Consider the following 23,507-nt stretch of genomic DNA (forward strand, 5'->3'; position numbering starts at 1 on the left):
TTGTGAACCGGAGGGAGTAGTACATATACACCAGGTACAAGTCGGAAATACTTGCTTGTATCCAATGTTTGTACCAACTATTAATTTAACCTTAAAATAATCAAGAAATACGTATTATTTGATCATGAATAAGTGTTAAAAACTAATAGTACAATTAATAGCACATATCGTGTATTAATTTGATATAAACGTTGGAGGAGAATAAATTTTTTTAAGGTCTAAGCCCTCAACACAGTCCGTCCATGACATGACATAGTCAAACCATTTGAAATATATTGGAATCGTATAAAAGAAAAAGGAAGAAAAAATGAGAGAAGTAGGAAACTCGAAGAAAATGAGGCGGATCCAAGTTAAACTCTATTGATTTAACCATTAACGTTCTTAGTACTCATTATATTTTTAAAGTTATAGGTTCATATCTATTATTTATTGTGATTTATTGAATTTTTACTCATAAATTTATACTCTGCTTTGAAAGTACTGACTGAGTTGAACTCGATAACTCTAAGCTCCATCCACCCTTGAGGCAGAGGGGCATAAGAAGAATATTTATTCTCCCACATGTTTGATTTTAACATACAAAAAATAAAAGAACAATGTATTCGTATATGCAGGAGTATCTTTTTTCCTTTATTTGTAAATTAGATCCATTAGGTTTAAGTAAAGGTATACTGAGCTAAACTAACATAGAACACGCGCACTGCATGGGAGATATCCCAGTTAGCTAGTTCATATGGATTTTATCTTTTTTTTAGTTCTATTATTGGAAGAAATAGCAAAAAAAACAATAGTTCGATATACAATGCATTTCGAATACATAAAAGGTTCAGGAAAAATATAATTGAACTTGGGAATAAATATTTGTATAAAAGACATATAATAAAAAAGTTACTATATTCATGTGTAAGTAAAGAAATATGTTTAATGGATTTGAGTGCGAGCACATGGTTTAAGCAGGGGCAATAGGTCAATATATGACTGCACATACATATAAGCATGTCTTACGGGGCATACTTGTTGCCCTTATTGTCTCCTCTACCTTTGCACATGCTTTCCTCTGCCAACCCATATTTCCCCTTAACCCATCCCTCTTTCTTTTTTTTTTTTTTTTTTTTTTTAATATTAATATTTTTTTTTTCATGAATTTTTATTTGTGCAAGAAATGTCTATATATTCATAGGTGGATTAGCTTCTCAGATACTCCATTTGTTAGGTAGCAAAGAACCACACATAAAGTTATTTAAAAAGGGCAGATCGGTCGACAAGGTATCTCGCGTTCATATAAGCAGAGACGGATCCACCTCCCCATCCACGGGTTCATGTGAATCCAATAAATTTTATCCAAATAGTGTAAATGTGTTTGAAAAATTTACTAAATATCTATAAATGTTTGAACGTGAACCCACTTACTATTAAAAATTTACTCGAGATCGTTGCAGAACTCATAAATATTAAATCTTGAATTGGCCTCTGCATGTAGAGTTAATTCACGGAAGAGGTGCATCCCAAGGGATGTGATGTAGACCATCTACCATTATACAAGCATTAGTGGCTGCTTTCACGGCTCGATTCCCTGACTTATAGGTCACACGCAGACAATTTTATTGTTTCTCTAAGGCTACCCTTCAACCATATAGGTTTGAACTCGATATCTACGCTGGTGGAAGGTAGCAAGTATTCCAGGATGACACAATTATTATAAAAAATAAAAAAATAAAAGAGTTGGGGTATGGTGTTATTCTGCAACATGCTTGATACGATAACTTAAATTCTGAATTTGTCTGCTTAAATGTACCATATATCTACAATTACTATCCAGACTCAACTTTTGAAAAAGGAAGAAATAATTGGCTCTCACTTTCTTCACCAGATTATTTGTCCATCTTCACAATTTGAGGCTTTTTTATTTTATTTTATAGAAGTTACTATATCTTTTTCAGTCAATTAATCTAGTTATTTTACTATTAGCAAATGTATTTGACGTTTAATACATATATATATTTTATAACATTTTTTGGGCTAAAAGATACACATCAAGTAAGATTTGATTAAATTTAAGCCATCTCGGGAGACTTGTAATGTAACATATAATTATGCATAGATCCAGATAAGCTAGTGTTATTTATTCTGCATAATAATAATAATATGTATAAGTAATTTAGATGTGTTTCCAAATTAAACAATGTCAATTAAGGATATATAGAACCTATAGGATAGAACTTACACACAAGCGCCTAGGGTGTCATTATATATCCAAATATTAAAATTTTTGAATTCTGAATGCAGGTCAAGTGGGGGTGACAAGAAAATCAGAAAAATTGTCTTACTCTATTTTGTAACATATTGTAGTTTTTTTTTTAAAATTCAATTAGGATCTTATGGTCCATGAACTACTTTTGGACAATTTCTAGCTTGAGTAGTTACTTTCAATATTTACTTTCTTTCAAAAATATAAAAGCTTGGATTCTATGAATAATGATTGTATATATCAGTTTTAATGTTTTAAGGCTGACAATACCTCAATCCAAGTTAGATCTCTTCAAGTTGCCGTAGGGAAAATTCATCTACAACTTCTCTCTTCTTGGCCATTGGCATACGCAACATTTTTTATAAGCATTATTAAATTTAAAAAGATAGATAAATGAGTAAGTATCATTTTCTATATTTTTGTCTCCAATATATTTTTATTTTTTTATACATACACCGCATAGGACAAGATGTATTATATGCCCCCTGGAGTTGGGGTGAAGCTAGGGGCAAGGGGTTCACCTGTAGAGATAGAGTCAGAATTTTTAGTTTATGGATTTTGGACCATAATCTTTTTTACTTACTAAATTCTGGATATGTCATTTTTATTTACTGGGTTCTATCGATCTCGTAACTTTACCTTCGCCCATGTTAATTCGATCCTCTTTGTCGGAAAAATAATTTTTTCGGTGAAGTCAAAATTATTTTTTACATATATAGTAAATGTTGAATTCTCTTGATTTATTCATTTGTTTACATTTTTTATATCTTGAATTTCTCCGTGAAAATTCTGATTCTGTCGCTAGGAGAGAGTAGGTTCTATCCCAATTGCTACAAAATATATAGTTAAAAGCTTACTGTTACATCATTCATTTTTTCAACCAAAAGAAAATAAAATTAAAAAAATTAGAACACTTTTCTGTTTGCAAGAGCATCCGAAATTTCCCACTAGAGCAAGGCATTAACTACAGAAAATCCTCCCTCCCAACAAAACCTGTCGCGTGTACAACATATGAAATTCAAAAGATTCCTCAGACAAAATAACATGTTATCCTTAAAAAGAGTTGACTAAAAAATATTGTGGGAAAAATGGAAGAGAAATTTCCATTGTACATAAACGACAGTTGCAATGCTCAAGGTGTAGGACACAAACATATAAAAAACACCCACAAAAACATGATAGTTTGCCTTCCATTCACCATTGGAATTTGAATTATTCCTCAATTGGAGAAGGAAATTAAAGTGGATATGGAGATTGGGTGTTTTCCACCTTGCTAGGAAGTGTCAATAATGGAGGTAATATATTGATATATCTATATAATAATGGGCACTCTAAAATTATGTTGCTCGCACTCTCGAAAAGTATCGATAGATGCGTGTCGGATCCTTTAAAAATAATACATTTTTAGAGGATCCAACACGGGCATAGTAGATGTATTGAAAAGTCTGGTCAACATAGCTTTAAAATATGCCCTTTGTGAATTCCTCGGCAAATCCTTGGTAATGGGAAAACTTGCTCCAATTTGTACTCTTTTTATTCATAATCTCTCTCCCCCAACCGTTGTCGCTTGCAGGTCGAGCTTTTATTTGAGTCACCCTTTACCATATTGTACGCACAACTTTACATTCTCAGAGAGAGTAGAAATATTAGAGTTCGTCGAGTTTTTTTTTTAGTTTTTTAAGGTTTAAATAGTATCTGTAGACGCAAAATAATGTGTTTGGATTTATGTTGTTTTTTGTCTAATCAAGCACCATAGCTTAATTCAAACTTATGAACACTAGAGCTAAAGTCCTAGAGATTATTTGCTCCATTAATTAATATGCTTGCATTTTGGATTTTATTTTCAAAGAGATCACAACTTTCAAGTGATTTTCCTAATCAACCTTGGCTTGTAGGATTGAATGACATGCACTACCTAGAACCGTGCCAGTTTGGAACCCAATTTATTTGGTTCAGTTATTATATATTAATTTAAGATCATTATAGACACTCGTACACTTAAAATTCTGAAATCGAGCAATGTACAAATTAAAAAGAAAGGAAAGAAGAAGGAGAAACATAAGAGCAAATGAGTGATATATTCAATCATAACTCATTAGAAAAAGATATATTGTAGATCATAGTCTACCCTAAATTTGTCTGTTTTAGACTAAAAAAGGTCTTGTAGCAAACCATTAACCTAGAGATATGGATATTAAAATCATAAAAAATAAGTTATAGTAAGTATTAGTCAAGCTCTATCTATTAAAAAAAAGTTTAAAATAAGAAGTGATTAACTATTTGTCTAGCTAGGTCAAAGCCTATGTATATATTTGAACTTTATTAACTGAAATTAACTGCTCATACATAAAAATAGTATCTCTACGCTTAAAATTACAATATAACAAAGAATTATTTAAAAATGCTAGATCTTGAAAATTACACCAACGCACGTGACTCGTGCCAGTTTTTTTAGCAGACCTTTTTCTTAAGTTTTCACGTTGTTCTGTTCCTTTCTTCTTTTTCTCACCTTCAGTTCCTGGCTGTTCGTACTGGTCAAGGGACATACTCCTTCCGTTTCAATGAACCTATTTTTTTTTGTCCGTATAAAAAAGAATGATTCATTTCCTTATTTGGAAACAATTTATCTTTATGCAATGGTTTATCGCCATATAAAATATATGTGTCTCATTTTACACCACAAATTTAAAAATCTTCTCTCTTTTCTTAAACTTCATGCTCAGTCAAATGGATTCACATAAATTGAAACGGAAGAAGTACTAGATTTGTTGAAAAAGTGCCAGCTCATCCTCCAAGTCAGAAAGCTAAAGAGGCACGTGGCCCTGCCTATAATTTCTGACATCATCGTTTCTCTTTTCAGAATATTTTTCTTGCTTTAAAGGAAAGCCACAATATTGAAAGTAAGGGTGTTTAACGGGTGAGCCGGCAGCTCAGGATTGGGATTTTTTGTACCCGTATGGGTTATGGTACAGGCCGGTTACGAGTTGGGACTTACCAGATTTAACGAGTTCGGGTTCATCCGGGTAAAAATTGAACCGTACGGGTTACGGGTTGAGGGGACCGGGCCGGGTTTAGTGTATTTTTAATTTTTTTTTGTATTTTGTATAACTATTGTAAGTTATATTAATATAAAGAATATAAGTAAGATGGAAAAAAATTGCACTTATAAATTTCAAGTGCTACATTTATTTCAAAATTCAAACTTACAAATTGAAAGGTTTACATTTAACAAGTAAATTAACCAAAAAAGAGTAAATTCAAAGGTTTTGCATTGCCTTAGTAAGATCTTCATAATCAATATGAACTGAGTGACCTTTTTCTAGAGTGTTAAATTCGGATGGGTTACCATGTGTTAATATATCTCCAAGTTCCTCGTCTTCTGGGCTATCAACATCTTCACGTCCTTGATCTCTTTGTTCCGATCTAATCCAATCTCTGAAACATACTAAAACTTCCAAAGCATTGCTTCCCAATGAGTGACGGGTGTCTCCAAGTTGTTGTCTTGCTTGGCTAAATGCACTCTCTGATGCAACAGTTGAAATTGGCACATTCAACACGTCCCGAGCCATAGCGAAAAGAACAGGAAATTGTTTTCCATTCTCATGCCACCATCCCAACGGTGAAAATTCCTTTGTGCGAGGCTCTTTTTGCTTCTGCAAGTAGAATTGAAGTTCATCAATGTTCATGCTACTGGTTTGAGTGTTAGAAAATGTAGAAAAAATATTAAAACTATCTAGGCCTTCTTCATCATCCACAGTAGCAGAAGTGGTACAGTACATAGTGGGATTAACATTGCCTACACTACGAGCAGCATCATCAATTACATTTGCATAATAATTATATAATTGTTGTAATCATTTAGCTTGTTCATACAAGTATATAAATCTGGGGTTTCAGTTGGTCCAATCTCCATATAAGTATATAAAGCATTCATTAATTAGTAACAATCAGACATCTTAATAGAAGGATTTAAAACAGCACCAATTAAGTAAATCGGAGGAATTGGAAAGAAATATTTTTGAATTTTGCTTGCATTTTTTCAACAACATCCCTATATTTTTCTTTCTTCTTAAATTCAAAGAGTAGAAAAGAAATTTCAGCTATATATACTAAAGTCATAGTAACAGTAGGGTAATATGCTCCAGAAAACTCAACAGTAGCTGTATAAAATTTATGTAAAAATTTAACAACATCATTAATGACCTCCCAAGTAGTATTTGTTAACATACGGTTTGGATCAGTACAATGCGCATTAGCAACTTCAGTTATTGGGAATCTATATTTGTAGCAACATTTTAAAAATATATATGTATAATTCCATCTAGTAATAATTTCGTGTGGCATGAATCTGGGTTTAAGGTTATACTAGACACACTTATTCTTAAATTCCTTTATTCTAGATTGTCTATTATTTCCTTGAATAACACCAACTGCTCTTCTAACATGGGTAATCTCAGTTGAAAATAAATCAAGGCCACTTTTAACAATTAAATTATAAACATGACATGCACACCTAACATGAAAAATTTCATCAAGAGGTGGTTGCAAATGCAGTTTTAATATTGAAATTGTGGCATTATAATTAGAAGCATTATCAAAAGACATACACAATACTTTTTGCTTGAAATTATAAAATTCAACACATTCACAAATAGTACTACTTATAAACGCAGCAGTATGACTATGATCTTCATCATATTTAAAAGCGACAATACGTTTTTGCATACAAGTAGTATCATCAATCAAATGACATGTAATTGTCAAATAATCATTTCCATTAACAGCATGGCCAATATCAGAAGTTAGACAAACTCTACAAGGAATGTGGCTAAACAAATAACGTATGTATGTTTGATATTGTCCATGAAGTCTAAAGATATCAGCTCTACAAGTACTTCTAGGGATACCTTTAAATAAAGGATTGTAAATCCTTTGAATATATATAATAGGATATGATGAAGAAGCAAAAGAAAAAGGAAGACAACTTAAAGCAATCATTTTTGCTAACTCCTCACGATCCTTCATTTTATCATATTTCACAAGACCACCAGTAGTAGGGTTTAGAGTTGATTGATTTTCATCTCCATCAGATCCCCATTCTATAGGATGCTCAGTTCTCATATGTCTACTAAGTGTCCCAGTCCCCCTAATTGTCCCTCAGTCTTATGTTTAAAAGTATCATTACAAAGTTTACATTTAACTCTATCAGTACCTTCTATTTCCTCAAAGAATTTTCAAACCTTACTTCTTTTTCTACGATTACTAGTCGGGGCCACATGTGGTCTACTACTAGCAACACGACCACCACCCCTGCTAGCAGCTCCAACACTACTAGGTATAAGTGATATCTAATCAAATTGCTGTTAAGATTAGCACCATTATCCGTGATGATCACCTTTGGGATTCCAAATCTACAGATGATATGGGCGTGAACAAAATCTACCACTACCTTCTTGGTTACCGACTTGAAAGTTTTAGCTTCAACCCACTTAGTGAAATAATCGATGGTCACCAGAATGAACCTATACCCGTTGGATGATGTTGGCTCAATTGGTCCAATGATATCCATGCCCCCAGGCAACAAATGGCCATGGTGCTGACATTGTATGCAATTCTGTCGGCGGAGAATGAATGATATCTCCGTGTATCTGACACTGAGGGCATTTCCGCACGAAACTTATACAATCACGCTCCATAGTGAGCCAATAGTACCCTGCTCGAAGAATCTTCTTCGCCAATACATATCCGCTCATATGTGGCCCACAAACTCCAGCATGTACCTCTGTCATAACTGTCGTGGCTTGACTAGCATCTATACATCTCAGCAATCCCAAATCTGGTGTTCTTTTGTACAACACTCCTCCACTGAGGAAAAATCCATTTGCCAGTCGCCGAATGGCTCTCTTTTGATCTCCGGTGGCCTGCTCCGGGTATATCCCCATCCTGAGGTATTCCTTGACATCATAGAACCATGGTTCGCCATCCAGTTCTTCCTCTAACATGTTGCAATAAGCATGCTGATCACGAACCTGAATATGCAATGAGTCAACATGAATTTTGTCTGGGTGGTGCAACATCGATGCTAAGGTGGCCAAAGCATCGACAACCTCATTATGAACTCTTAGGATGTGTCTGAACTCCACTGATCGAAATCGTTTGCTCAGATTGTGCAAGCATTGTCGATATGGTATGAGCTTCAAATCCCTTGTTTCCCATTCACCTTGAATCTGATGCACCAGGAGGTCCGAGTCTCCTAAGACCAAGACGTCCGGGACATCCATGTCTGCAGCTAGCCGTAGGCCCAAAATGCATGCCTCATACTCAACCATGTTGCTGGTATAATAGAAACGCAGTTGAGCCGTAACAGGATACTGATGTCCTGTTTCAGAAATAAGTACCGCTCCTATTCCAACTCCCTTCGCATTTGCGGCTCCATAGAAAAAAAGCTTCCATCCTGGTTCCTTAGTCATTTCCAACTCATCTATATGCATCACTTCTTCATCAGGAAAATACGTCCTCAAGGGCTCGTATTCTTCATCAACAGGATTCTCAGCTAAGTGATCAGCCAATGCTTGGGCCTTCATGGCCGTCTTCGTCACATAGACGATGTCGAATTCTGTAAGTAATATCTACCATTTCGCCAATATCCATATGGTTATAGTCTTCTGGAAAATATACTTCAGTGGATCCAAGCGTGAAATGAGATAAGTAGTATATGATGATAGATAATGCTTCAATTTCTGGGCCACCCAAGTTAGGGCGCAACATGTCTTCTCGAGTTGAGTGTACTTAATCTCATAGCCTGTAAACTTCTTGCTGAGATAATAGATGGCTTTCTCCTTCCTTCCCGTAATGTCGTGTTGCCCCAGTACGCAGCCAAACGAATTCTCCAAGACCGTTAGATAAAGAATTAACGGTCTTCCCGGCTCAGGTGGAACCAACACAGGTGGATTTGATAAATACCCTTTGATTTGGTCAAATGCTTCCTGACATTCTGTCGTCCATTCTACCGCAGCATCTTTCTTTAGTAGCCGAAAAAGGGGTTCACAAGTTGCTGTGAGTTGAGCAATAAACCTACTGATATAATTCAACCTTCCCAACAAACTCATTACTTCTATCTTGTTCTTCGGCGGTGGCAAATCTTGGATGGATTTGATCTTTGACGGGTCCAACTTAATGCCTCGCCGACTAACGATGAATCCCAACAGCTTTCCAGATGGAACACCAAATGCACATTTGGCCGGGTTGAGCTTAATATCATACCTTCGAAGTCTTTGAAAAAACTTCCTCAGGTCTGCTACGTGGTCTTCCTGATGCTTGGATTTTATGATCACATCGTCCACGTATACCTCAATCTCTTTGTGTATCATGTCATGAAACACAGTAGTCATTGCTCTCATGTACGTTGCCCCAGCATTCTTCAAACCAAATGACATTACCCGGTAGCAATAAGTCCCCCACGGCGTAATGAAAGCCGTCTTTTCCGCATCTTCTTTATCCATCAGAATTTGATGATACCCAGCATAGAAATCCACAAAAGACCCGATCCCACGTCCGGCACAATTATCGATCAAGATATGGATGTTGGGTAATGGAAAGTTATCCTTTGGGCTTGCCCTGTTCAGATTACGGTAATCGACACACACCCTGATCTTCCCATCTTTCTTCGGCACTGGCACCACATTAGCCAACCAATTAGGATATCGAGTGACCCGAATAACCTTTGCTTGCAGCTTCTTGGTTACTTCCTCTTTAATCTTCACACTCATGTCTATTTTGAACTTCCTCAATTTCTGCTTGACGGGAGGGCATACCGGGTTAATGGGCAATTTGTGAACCACTAAATCCGTACTTAACCCCGACATGTCATCATACGACCATGCAAAAACGTCTTTGAACTCAATAAGTGCTTTGATTAGTTCTTCCCTGATATTCGGTGCGATGTGGATGCTTATTTTAGTTTCCCTGATATCATCTGCATCCCCTAAATTGATGGTTTCTGTGTCATTTAAGTTGGGCTTGGATTTCTCTTCAAACTAGCTTAACTCTCTGTTTATCTCTTCAAAGGCTTCATCCTCATCGTCTTCCGATTCATCATCATAATCAACCTCTTGTACAATTAGTTCGGAATCAGATTTATTTTTTAGACTGGGTTGAAGATCCGTTGTGCATGCCATGTCATTAGAACCAATATAAAGAGAACTGTTCAGAAAGAGAAAAGAAGAAAACAAAATTAGAGCAAAATAAGAAGAAAAAAGCTTTCACTTTATTAAAATACGGGATAACAGAGTTTCACACTTTGCCGAATACAAAACAAAACTGGATTACAACCCTGGAATAATCCAAAAATACAAGAAAGAAAAATCAAAGCCCACTACTAAGACTCCCTCCGGGTAGGAAGGGGAGTAGCCATCCAATTGTTGATATTTGTCCTAGGCCCCACAAACTGTACATCTAACCTCATGGACCCTTCTCCAGCTTCTATCATATTGACATCGACGAACAGCCTTTCAAAGCCCTCATTCAAATCTCCATCTGGCCCAATCAGTGGTCCGAGAACTTTCGGGACCGACAACTTTCTGATACCTGCTCTGACAAATGATCTGGATAGGCGCAAGATTGGCTTGGAAAGGACCCAGACTCTTTTCTTCAACTTGCGGGCCCGTCTCACATCCGCCGTTGTAGGCTTGAACCCCAGCCCAAAGGTATCCAAATTTTTGGGCAAAGAAACCGGCTGAACAATACCCTGAAGATCAGCCCCCAAACCTTTGCCTGACACAAACCCGTTCTTCAACATCTCCGAGGCTACCATGACAGTTGCAACTGCTATTTTGGGAAGTGGGATGTTTTCGCCTTCGGGAACTTTGTCCACTAAAACCGTATCGAAAACCTGGTAAACCCACGGTCCCTTATCATCATCGGTCTCTATGAAGGGTACAATGGCATCAGTTACGGTGCTTGCATTGTCTTCCCCATGTACTACGATCTCTTACCTATCCCACTCGAATTTGACCATCTGATGTAATGTAGAAGGCACTGCTTTGGCGGCGTGGATCCAGGGTCGCCCCAACAGAAGATTATATGACACTGCCATGTCTAACACTTGAAACTCCATGGTGAACTCGACTGGACCAATTGTTAATTCAAGTATGATGTCACCCACTATGTCTGTACCACCACTATCAAACCCTCGAACATAGATGTTGTTCTTGTGAATCCTGTCACCATCGACCTTCAGTTTGTTCAATGTAATCAAAGGACAGATATTGGCACTGGACCCATTATCAATCAGTACTCGAGTGACTACCGAGTCTTAGCACTTCACGGTCAAATAAAGGGCTCTATTATGTTCTGTACCCTCCATGGGCAACTCGTCGTCTAAAAAAGTGACCCTGTTGACCTCGAAAATCTTGTTTGATATTTTCTCCAGATGATTCATAGAGATCTTATCCGGAACATGGGATTTATTCAGAATTTTCATCAATACCCGGCGGTGTTCGTCTGAATGGATCAACAATGATAACAATGAGATATGTGTCGGGGTCTTCCTCAACTGCCCCACAATGGAGTAATCTTGCGCCTTTATTTTCTTTAAAAATTCTTCCGCCTCTTCCTCGGTAACTGGATTCTTTGTCGCTACTGGATTGGCCCTTCTTAACTCTGCGGGAGCAAAACACCTTCCCGAACGAGTTAACCCCCGTGCCTCACATATTTCCTCCACAACTTCCTTCCCCTTATGCATTACCATTACTTGACTGTAGCTCCATGGCACAGCTTTCTCGCTGATTATTGGCAAATGCATTACTGGCCTGATAACAACTGGTCCTGTGCATGCCCCTTTCACGGCTACTGGCTTGCTTGATATCCCTTGCACCGTTACTTTGACCGGCTCTGGATTCTTGGCAACATCAGACGAACTCTTCCCCATCACCACCACTGGCTTGCCTTCTTCCCTTTCCGACTGTACTACCGCCTCTCCATTGATCGACTTTTCTTTTGGACTGGTACGGATCATCATTACCGTTTGTGAGGGCTTCTTGAGCTTCCCTCCTTCGTGCACTAGTTCAATCATGTGGGCTTTATGGTGTGCCGGCAACGGGTTCTGATTGATGTTAGGCACCTCTAGCTTCTGGACCTCGATCCTATTTGTGTCAATAAGATCTTGTACGACAGTCTTCAACTTCCAACACTTCTCAGTATCATGCCCGGGAGCCCCCGAACAATATTCACAGCTTACCGAGTGGTCCAGATTTTTGGGAAGGGGATTTGGCAATTTGGGCTCCACAAGACTCAATAGGCCTAACTGCCTCAATTTGTGGAACAGAGTAGTATAGGTTTCTCCCAGGGAAGTGAATGTTCTCTGCCTCTGCACCCTTTCATTCCTGAAAGTTCGATTCCTATGGAAACCTGATCCCGAAGGATTCCTGTAGGCCCTTGGTGGTAGATATGTATTTTATGGAGGTGGATATGTGTTTTGTGTAGGTGGATATGGGTTTTGTGGAGGTGGATATGTATTTTGGGGAGCCAGCGCATGCCATTGCAGGCGAGCCGGGGGCTGGGTGTAAGTTTGGGCGTGATGGACAGAGAAATGTGGCTCTTGTGGTGGGTAGTAAGGTTGTGGAGGGCCGTATGGAATGTGTGGGTAATTTGAGTGATGGGGTTTAGGTTGGTAGTGAGGGGGGACCTCTGGATCTGGACCAAGTACCTGCCTCGACTGTTGCGACATCTTCCTTTTCTTCTTTCCGAGCGCACCTCCCGTGCCGCTCTGGATGGCCTGAGTGGTTGCTTTAATCATCGAATAGCTCAGGATTTTGTTGGACTTAAGTCCCTCTTCAATCATATCGCCCATTTGTACTACTTTGTTGAAAGATTTGCCAACTGATATCACCAGGTGACCGAAGTAAGTTGGCTCCAGAGTCTGCAGAAAGTAGTCTACCATTTCCCCCTCTCTCATCGGAGGATCAACTCTTGCCGCCTGCTCTCTCCAACGGAACCCAAATTCTCGGAAGCTTTCCCTGGGCTTCTTCTCAAGTTTCAGCAATGTGAGACGGTCAGGGACGATCTCAAGGTTGTACTGGAAGTGGCCTACAAAGGCTTGTGCCAGATCGTCCCAGGTGTACCATCTACTAGGATCCTGTTTTGTGTACCATTCCAGTACAGACCCGCTTAGACTTTGACAAAATGAGCTATCAACAGCTCGTCTTTTCCCCCGGCCCCTCTCATCTTACTGCAAAAACCTCGCAGATGTGCCATTGGATCACTGTTCCCCTTGTATAGATCAAACTTTGGCATCTTGAACCCTACCGACAATTGAATGTCGGGGAATGGGCACAAATCTTTGTAGGCCACACTGACTTGGTTGCCTAACCCATGGATATTCCTGAAGGACTGCTCCAGGCTTTTAAACTTTTGAAGCACTTCATCTTGCTCTGGGCTCTTAGCCGGCTTTTCAGTCTCTACTGGGATCCCGAAGTGAGTATTATAAGTATGAGGCTTGGGTGCTTTGAAGGTTTGTTCAGGGGGGTAATATTAGTTATCGTGAGCCTGAAACAACGGCTCGCTGGATGATCTTTGCAGCGTGGTTGGCGGGGGTGCCACGAAAACAGGAACATTTGGTGGAGGAGGGTTCTGATTGGGTTGTGAAGCTTGGGGATCATAGGCATTTCTTCCCTGATAGTATTAGTGACTAGGGAAGCTTGTCGAAGGGCCGGGGGGAGGGTATTCCGGAGTGTGTCCTGGTGGGAGAGTGGGAATAACGGGAGGGTCAGGCACTTTTTGTACCCTAGCTAAGGCCAGCTGCATTTCTTTCATCTCCTGTCTCATCTTATCCATTTCCTCCTTCAGCATTTGATTCTCCGTCCTTTAATCCTCAAAACTTTGGTCTGAACTAGTCATGCTTTTTAGTATGGGCCCTTTGGATCTTGTTTGGTAATGGTAATCTGCCAGAACGTTCTAACAAACTAACTAGTTCAAAATCTCTGTAAGGACAACAAACTTGTTAGCGTTAGAGTTTAACACATATTGCAATTTCATGTTGGGGGATGCAATGTTCCTAGGCAGTTTAACCATTTCTAACATGTCTTTGCTTCGACCACATGCGTCATTCCGGCTTACTTTGTTTGTGCCTCATTTAATGTTTCTGAAACTTTCTTTATCTCTCTTTTTATTTCTTTCTTTTCCTTTTTTTTCTTTTCTTTTTAGTGGTGGTTGAATCCTATGTGGATTGCCTACGTATCATATCCCCGTATGAATCAGACCGCGCGTAGTTCTACCACAAGTGCGGAAAATAAAGGCACCATTTTTTGGATTTTTCAACCTTTACTAGCAAAACGTTTTATTATAAGGCAAAACATTTTTGAAAGGAAATTGACAGATTTGATACAGACTACAGACCTTATGCCAAAAAGGGAAATACAAACTCCGACGGACAACAGACTCTGAAGACAAGGAAAATACAGACTCAAACTATGAATGTTTTAGAGTTTTGAATTTTGGCGCCCGCGGGGCGTCGTTTGGCCTCGCCGCGGGTTTTGGTGCAAGGCCCCTTTGCAGATCTTTCAAATCTTCCATGATCTGGTGGATATACATCATTATTGAAGCAAAGAAGGTGGTACGGGACATATCCTCACAAGCTAGGCACTTTATGGTGATGTAGTGCCCGATATCGTCAATTCTTCCCTTGATTCTGTCCCTTTCCATAAGCAATCGCTCTATTTGTTGATTCCGCGTCCCCAACATTTGAGCGTTGTAAAGGAGTTGACCCTGAAACTCATTCATCTGTTTCTCCATTCGGGCCATTAGATCATAGTAGCGCTTCCTATCTGCTCTGGCATCTCGGGCTTGTCTGAAGATCCGCTCTTTGAGAGTGGATATTGTTTCTCTCAATATAGCGATGTTCCTTTCGTAGTCCCTCTTCATTTGTTGCATAGACCGTGCTCGCTCTTCTGCCTTTTTTATCCATTTCACCTGGATTCTCACTAGACCAGCTTTAGATTTTTCCAGGTCTTCTTGATACTCGAGGACTTTCTTCTTTAGACCATTTATGAGCCTTTCATCAGCCCGGCCTCTCTTCGGGTTTCTGGTAGCTATCTTCATTTCCTGGATTTGAGCTTTGAGGACCTCATTTTCCTGAGCTAGTTTTCTCTTTTCTCCTTTCATCTACAGCGATATGCAAATCTTTCTCAAATTTCAAATCTATAACTTGCTTCTCCAACTTGCCTACCACTGTTCTTGCGATGCCTTGACGAATTCTTGGAGATGGGGTCTTTTAGCCGGCCTCTCATGCTCAAGTTCTCTCATGTACCAAGCAAAGTATCCTGGCGCCACTTTGCCTTTGGCCTGATCCTGCACGCAAGTATCTGCTTTTAAATATTGGCATTCACTCCAGATCTGACGGACTCTTGCTTCAGGGAACTGTCTGTCAGAGCTAATCTCAATTACTTGAGCACTAAGATCTTCCTCCTGTGGCACTGTTTGGCATCTCCCGAGTTGTCTCAAACCCGATATGGCGCGTAAGGCTGAATGCTCTTGAGCCCCATCAATAGAAAGTGGGTCCTAGCTGTCGGCATATGGATGACCACGTCAACGGGCAACCATCCTAGTGTCCACTGTATTTGGCTGGCGGTGAGGGTCTGAAAGAATGATGTCCATGCCGTAACTCCCTCGGGTAGACTGACCCCCTTAATTCTTGTGTAGAACACTTCTATTCAAGTTTTCTTCGAGGAGCCATAACTCAAGAGCTGGGAACGGTGGCAGAGATGCTCAGTCATCCATAATTGTAGCAACAAGTTACACCCCTCGAAAAAGTTCCCTCTGGCTTTGCAGGCTGTGAGAGCTCGGAAGATATCAGATACTATCATAGGCGCAAGAGTGCTTTCGTCTTGAATGAGCAAGGTACTGACGACCCCGGCTATTTTCAGATCAATGTTTCCATCTTTCCTTGCAAATACCAAAAGGGCCAAAAAGGTTATCATAAAAGCCACTCGTCTATGCTCGTCCCATTTCTGACAGTTACTTTTGCTGCATAACTTGTTACCCGGGTTATGAAGCGCGGATTACAAAACCCTACGGCTAAATCTGGGTTATGGACCGTCCTGGGTATCTTTAACGAATCTAAAAACCGATGCACAGTGACAGCTCTTGGAGCAACCAGGTATTTTTGCCTCAACGGAACTTCAGCATTTCCGATGTACCCGGCTATTTCCTCCAAAGTCGGAGTGAGTTCAAAATCGGAGAAGTGGAAGACATTGGGTGCCGGGTCCCAGCAGGTGACCAAAGATCTTATGATATCCCCCCGAAGCTGGATTTCCAATAAACCCGTAAGACCTTTTAGATATTTCTTGACCTCATCTTGTCTTTCACCACCTAAATCATCCCACCATAGCCGCAACTTGAAAGGGATTTTAGTCATTATTGAAAAAGGTTAATTTTGCATCGTGCTCATCCTACACATTTATTGAGGTGATTAAGCAAAAAATAAAATTTATTTGACTCAACCAATTGGCTATTTTTAATTTTTCACAGATTAAAAGAAAGATCCGATTCCGAACACAACCTTTCAGCACTTCGGGAATGAAGATTTTGAGGTTGGGTGAGTCAACCGGTCAAAAATCCAAAGATGACTACAAGTGGCCGTTTATGCAAATTTAGCCTTCCGGCGTCCCTTTTGGGAACATTCAGCTATTTTGACAAAACGGCATCATCCGACTTATTTATGACGAAAATTAAAATTTTGACATTTTGTATAGGGGAGGTTGGACTTGATGAGGGTTGCCTACGTATCCCGCACCCTGTGAGAATCAAACCGGCGTAGTTCGGGTAGACAAAACAAACTTCTTTTGAAAACAAGACTCTTTTCAATGGCAAATAAAACCCATTTTTTATAAACGAAACCCCCTTTCTTGTTTTCATTTTCTCAAAAATTCGACAGAGTTTCGACGCTATTTGGATATTGATTTTTTTTCCAAAACAGGCGATTAACTACCTCTATCTCTCTTTCCTCAAAGTATTCAAAAGTCGGTCAGCATGCAAGTCCGAAACAAACAAATGCACAGGTAGCAAGTAAGATGCATCAGGATGGTCTTTTGTAGTCTTGGTACACATGTCCTAGACAGACCCAACCCCTGTGTTGAGCCTCCTAAGTCAAATGCACATGATGCAAAAAAATGTTCCTACTAGGGATCCGACATGAAGCTGAGTTATTCTAGGTTCGTAACCTGGGTATTTGTTCTAGACTGTGTACCCGAGCGGACAACTCGAGTCGATGAGGGGGCTACGTACCGGGGACCCGCGAGATCGTCCGGCTTTGTAACTTGTCCGGCCTCTTTCTTATTTCAGGGTATGACACTAACAGAATAGGGAGTCTCAACCAGTAAGCACATCCCCGGAGGTGAGAAGAGCAGTGTTTCGTAACAGTTTATATACAGTTCAAGATAATATCAAAGCGGTAAAAGCATCACTTAGCATATTAGGCCCAAACATGTAACAAAATCAGATAAAGCCAAATATAACAATTTATCTAAGCTCGAATTCTGAACCGTGAACCAGAGATTATGGACTATTTCCCCAGCAGAGTCGCCAGAGCTATCACACATCCTTTTTCACCCGCGCCCCGCAGGGGCGTAGGAGGAGTTTTTCCAATCAAAGGACAATCGAAACGGGATTTATTATTTAATTCAAAGTCGCCACTTGGGAGATTTATGGTGTCCCAAGTCACCGGTTGAATCCCGAATCGAGGAAAAAATTGACTCTGTATTACAGTTCGCGAACCAGAAATTCGAGTAAGGAATTCTGTTAACTCGGGAGAAGGTGTTAGGCATTCCCGAGTTCCGTGGTTCTAGCACGGGCGCTCAACTGTCATATTCGGCGTGTTTATCTGATTTTAATACGTGTTGAACCTATGTGTAATTTTTTTTACTGTTTACCGCTTTTATTATTGTTATTTTTAACGAGAATTGCAATGTCGTGAAAATACATCTCGAACTACGTCACATCAATGCACTCATGGTTATTGACACATTTCAACTCTGTTGATATTTGGATTTGGGTCACATAAATGTGCACCCGAGTTTAAGAGAGTAAATTATTAAAGGTGCGCCTAAAGCGACTAGCGTATTATTATTTTGGGTAAGGCCGTGAAACTTTGCTAAATGGCCCATCCCGAAGTCTAAGTAATTTTACCAACACTTATAGAGGGCCCCACAGCTCGTGCATTTCGTTTGTCGAGGCTCGTCTCATCCATTATTTTTTAAAAAGGAATTTGCAACGTTGTGGAAATGCATCTCGAACCATGTCACAATCAATGTACCCGTGATTAGCGACACATTTCTACTTCGTTAAGATTTGGATTTGGGTAACATAAATGTGCACCTGGGTTTAAGAAGGTAATGTTATTTAAAGTACGCACCTAAAGAGACTAACGCGGGGTTATTTTGGGAAATGGCCGTGAAGTTCGCTAAATGGCCCATCCCGAAGTCTAAGTATTTAAAATAACCAATTATTGAGGGCCCCGCCGTTTGTACATTTTATTTGGTGAGGCTCGTCTCATATTTTATTTAAAGGATATCCTAAAACGACTAAGATTTTTCTATTTTTTTTTCTCTAAAGATAAAGAAAAGGTCCTAATTAGTTAATATTATAGAAGCGGGCTTCGAGTTCAAGTTCGAGTCCAAACAAAAGGACGGACCTCTTAATTTGAACCCGCTACCTAACTCAAAGCCCCAAACTTATATTGTGTTAACTATATACTGAAACCTTTAAATCAGGCCCAAACTAAATGGGCCAACTGATTCTACTTGTGAACGAACAACAACAGGTGGGCCTTGAGGCAAGCCCAAAATCGAATGGGGCATGCCAAGCTGCGTAGGAGAGATTGAGGGATCGAGCCCCTGAAGTCAGGCATTTACTTATTCATTTGCATGTAATTAGGTAAGCATCCTGATTTTATAGTGAAAGCAGTAAGTCGTTCTACTTGGGACAACTCGAACGAGATAACCACAACACTCTTTATGGGCCAATTTTAACATGCTATGATGTAGCAAATAAATAGTCCTATTTTAGTACAAAACACATGACGACCATTACTAAAGGTTTATTGCAATGTGAATCGCTTTCAAATGACTTCACGAAACAAATTACCAAAACTGAAATTAATCTAACTATCCTATTAACCTAACATAAAACTAAATACAACCACTGCTCGAGATCACAGGCTTATATACATTCAAGACATATCGAGTGATAATCTAGCTAATAAAGAAACAGTTTCAGTTTATTTATACAGTCATGTCAAATAGAACTAACAGCTGCATTTCCATTTCATATCAACTTCAACTTCAAATTCGAGCTTACATCAACACAGATTTTTTAGAATTGTGTACCTGGAAATAGAATACAATGGAGAAGAAGAAGGAGTGATCAACACAACAGACAGCACAGCACAACAGCAACAGTAACAGATATCCAGCAGCAACTCAGGAAAACCCGTTAAAAATTCCCCAGCTATACCAAAAGCAACACCAACACCCAGTAACTGACCCCAAAACAACTTGATAGCAACCAAATATCAATAAAAACACAAGCAGAAACACCCTTGGAATTCAGTAATCAAGAAAAACTTGAAAATACAACTCCACAGTTAAAGCTGAAACTCTTTTTAGTTTCAATGGGATAGCACTAGTTGAACTAGACTAGCTCTTAAAACTCTCTTCTAGTTTTCAGAAGGTTCAAACCCTTAAGATTTCCCGAATCCTTTTTCTTATAAAGTCTGCCCAAAAGAACAGCCAGACCAGACTAAAAAAAAAGGTCCAGAATCCCCTTCTAATTCTGTCCAGACCCCTTTTTTATACCCAAACCTTAGCCCCTTTCCAGCTCTAAGGAGCACTTAGCTAATTAAGAAAGTATTTTCTGCCCACTAGTACATGTTTTGTTCTCCTTTTAATTCACTTGTTCCCCACTAGAGTATGTTTTTCCCATTATCTATTGTCCTTCACTTTATTTAAATTCAAATATGTATGGGCACCTATTTCTTAATCCATTTCCCTTAAACCTTCTCCTACCATTATGTTTTGTTCCCCATTAGCACTTAAACCATTCATTAGTTTAATGGTACTTTAGTACCCTACTGTCAGCTCATCCATCTTAAGCCATTTTCAAACCTTTTAAACCCCAAAATACCATCCTAAAGTCCCTGAAATTACTGTCCTACCCAATCCCTTTCACTCTACATTGAACCTTTCAACTCTAACCTATTCAAACCTACCAACTAACTAAGCTGAATCCAACAAACTACAATAGCTATAACCAATTCAACTAAGTTATAAATCCTAACAATTGACTACTTAAACACATGAAACTAACTCCCAATCAACAACAATAGGACAATTCAACAAAGCCAGATTCATATCAGAATAAACTTAACAGAACAAACAAGTATATCCAAGTCATTAAACTTAAACAACAATTTAAGCTTGAAACTCAATTCAGACCAAATATTATAAAAATAAAGATTCAGTGATTAAACTAACACACTTCTAGATTAAACCTAAACAAGAACAAATGAACATTGTCAACATCCTGAATGAACCAAAAATTAAACTATTATCATGCTAATCTAACACTCAAGCATACCAGACTAAACAACGACACTTATTCAATCAATTGCACAAATTATAACATATAACAATCGACAACAAACAGAAGCAATGATAAAATTGGACCAAATAAAAGGTCTGATTGGAGAAAGAAAAGAGTAATTGATAAAAGACGAATTTGAACTCATCTTAAACAAACAAACAATGAAACATGAAAACAAACAGGGAAACAGAAGAAATACCTCCGAACTCAGAAACTGGACGACCCTAACTTGGACTCTGACCTTTAATTGAGGTCGAACGGACCTTAATCGAGTGTTCTTAACTGAGAACACTTCGACTAAGGTTCACTGGACACCCAACTTCCTTTTATTTGGATAGATTTCAACCTTTGGTTTTCTAGGGTTCTTGGGGGTTCGATTTGGGGTTCGAACGGTTCTGGTCTGATTCGAACCGAACCAACGGTGGTTTGGGGACGAGGGAGGTCAGGGATATGTCCGGTATGAGTTTGGGGCCGGTGGGGGTAGGTTTAGGCTCTTCTCGAATCTTCGATTGAAGATTCGAGAAGCTGGAGGTTGATTCGAGGCAAACAGTCAACAGATCCGTAACAAGGGTGGTCAGGGGTGCCGTGGTGTGAGTTCGGTACTGGTTGGGGTAGTTTCAAGTTTTGCTCGAATCTTCGATTGAAGATTCGAGAAGCTAGAGGTTGATTCGAGGCAAGCAGTTAACGGATTCGTAATGAGGGTGGTTAGGTGCTCCAGGGGTGTTAGGTTCACGGCCAACGACATCGTTGCCGCCGGCTTTCAGGCGAAGGGGTTTCAGGGTGGCTAGGGTTTCAGGGGAGGTCTATTTGTTTTAGTCTCTGAGAGAGACGAGATAGGAACGGGGGTATGGCTTAGGGGGGTGCGAGGTGAGAGGTTGGACTTATATACGGAGGGGGTGGTTTAATCCTGGCCGTTGGATCAAGCACGATCAATGGCCTGGATCAATTCACTTAAAGAAAATGGTGACGTTTGGTCATGCCTCGAGACTGGGTCGATCCGGGTTGAAATGGACCGGGTTATGGGGGAAGCCTGGGACCGTTAGATCAAAACAAATCAATGGCTTGGATTTATTGGCCAGATACGACGTCGTTTGGATATATCTGGAGACGGACTGGATTTAGGGCGGGTATGGGCTGGTCTTTTGGATTTGGGCTTGGCCAAATTGGCCCAACCGAATTTTCCTCTTCTTATTCTTTTTTTTTTCAATTTTCCTTTTCAACAATAAACTAAAAATCCTAATTAAATTATAAAATCGACAATTAACTAAAAATATTAACTCTTAATAATAACTATCACACGAAATTAAACATCAAATAAAGAGAAAATCACACAATTCGGACATTAAATGCAAAAAATGCAATGTACATATTTTTTGTGATTTTTCCATTTTGTAAAACAAACTTGATTGTTTAATTAATTCCTAAATTGTAAAATTAAATCCTAAATGCACATGCAACACATATTTTTGTATTTTTCTTAATTAAAGTAGAAATAAACATGCACAGACAAAATACAAATAAATCACAAACAACACAACACCATTTTATTTTTTGAATTTTTTGGGAGTAGTTCTCATAAAGCAAAAATCACGTGTTCGCAGGTTGTACCGGCCCGAGTAATCGGTATTTCAAATGTGAACGGTGCAACCCGCGTGACCCCCTTAACCCAACTCAACCCAGCCCTGTTATACCGGTTCGGGCCGGTTTTAACCGGGCCGGGCCGGTCCGAAGCCGGGTTGATCCGGCTCGTTTAACACCTTTAATTGAAATTTGACAAATCTTTCTCAAATACTATTCTAAACTCAATTTTTTTATAAAATAATTTTCTTTAAAGAAAAAAAAATTATTTCCGAAGACTAATTTTTTAAGAAATTGATAGAAACCAAACCAAATTAAATGCGAAGAGACCAACCTATTTAATTATGGAATATGTTGAACTAATAGGAGCTTAACAGTAGTTAGTTAGCTTAGAATGATAGTTGGATAGTTAGTGACAGCTGGACATAGCTAAGTTAAAAGGTCCGTTAGTGTATAGTATATACTGAAGGAAGCTAGTCCCTATATTTATTTTTTCATTTTTGATATCAGAGAAATGTTCTCTCCATAGTCTCGTCGATCTCTCTTCTTCCTCTTCTCTCGTTTTCTCTTGCTCTCCATAAATCAACATGGTATCAGACCTTGCGGATTGATTCGAGCTCCGTTCACTCCTCTCTGGAGCTATCTTCAATTGTTCTTCATTTCACCCCAAATGCTTTCGATTCAGCATTGTTGGTGCGCTTTGTCTTTGAACAGTTAGGGTTTCACAATTCAGAAAATTCTCTAAGTTTTCAACTTCATCATCAATGGCGATTGAGAGTTCAGATGGTATTATTGATATTCCTGCACCACCTCCAGCTAGAGGCAACATTGGCACAATTTCAGTTGTAGATCAGCATCATCCGGGTATCTAGCTAATCTCAATTAAATTTACTGGACCTAAGAATTATGCCTTATGGAACAATCCTATGCGAGTTAGTTTGCTTGGAAAGAGCAAATTAGGATTTGTCAATGGTAGGTATTCTAAGGACAAATTTGATCCATCTTTGCATGAGCTGTGGGAGAAGTGGAATGCTATACTGCTTTCATG

This window comes from Nicotiana sylvestris, chromosome 10 (assembly GCF_000393655.2).
Source record: "Nicotiana sylvestris chromosome 10, ASM39365v2, whole genome shotgun sequence".
Lineage (NCBI taxonomy): Eukaryota > Viridiplantae > Streptophyta > Magnoliopsida > Solanales > Solanaceae > Nicotiana > Nicotiana sylvestris.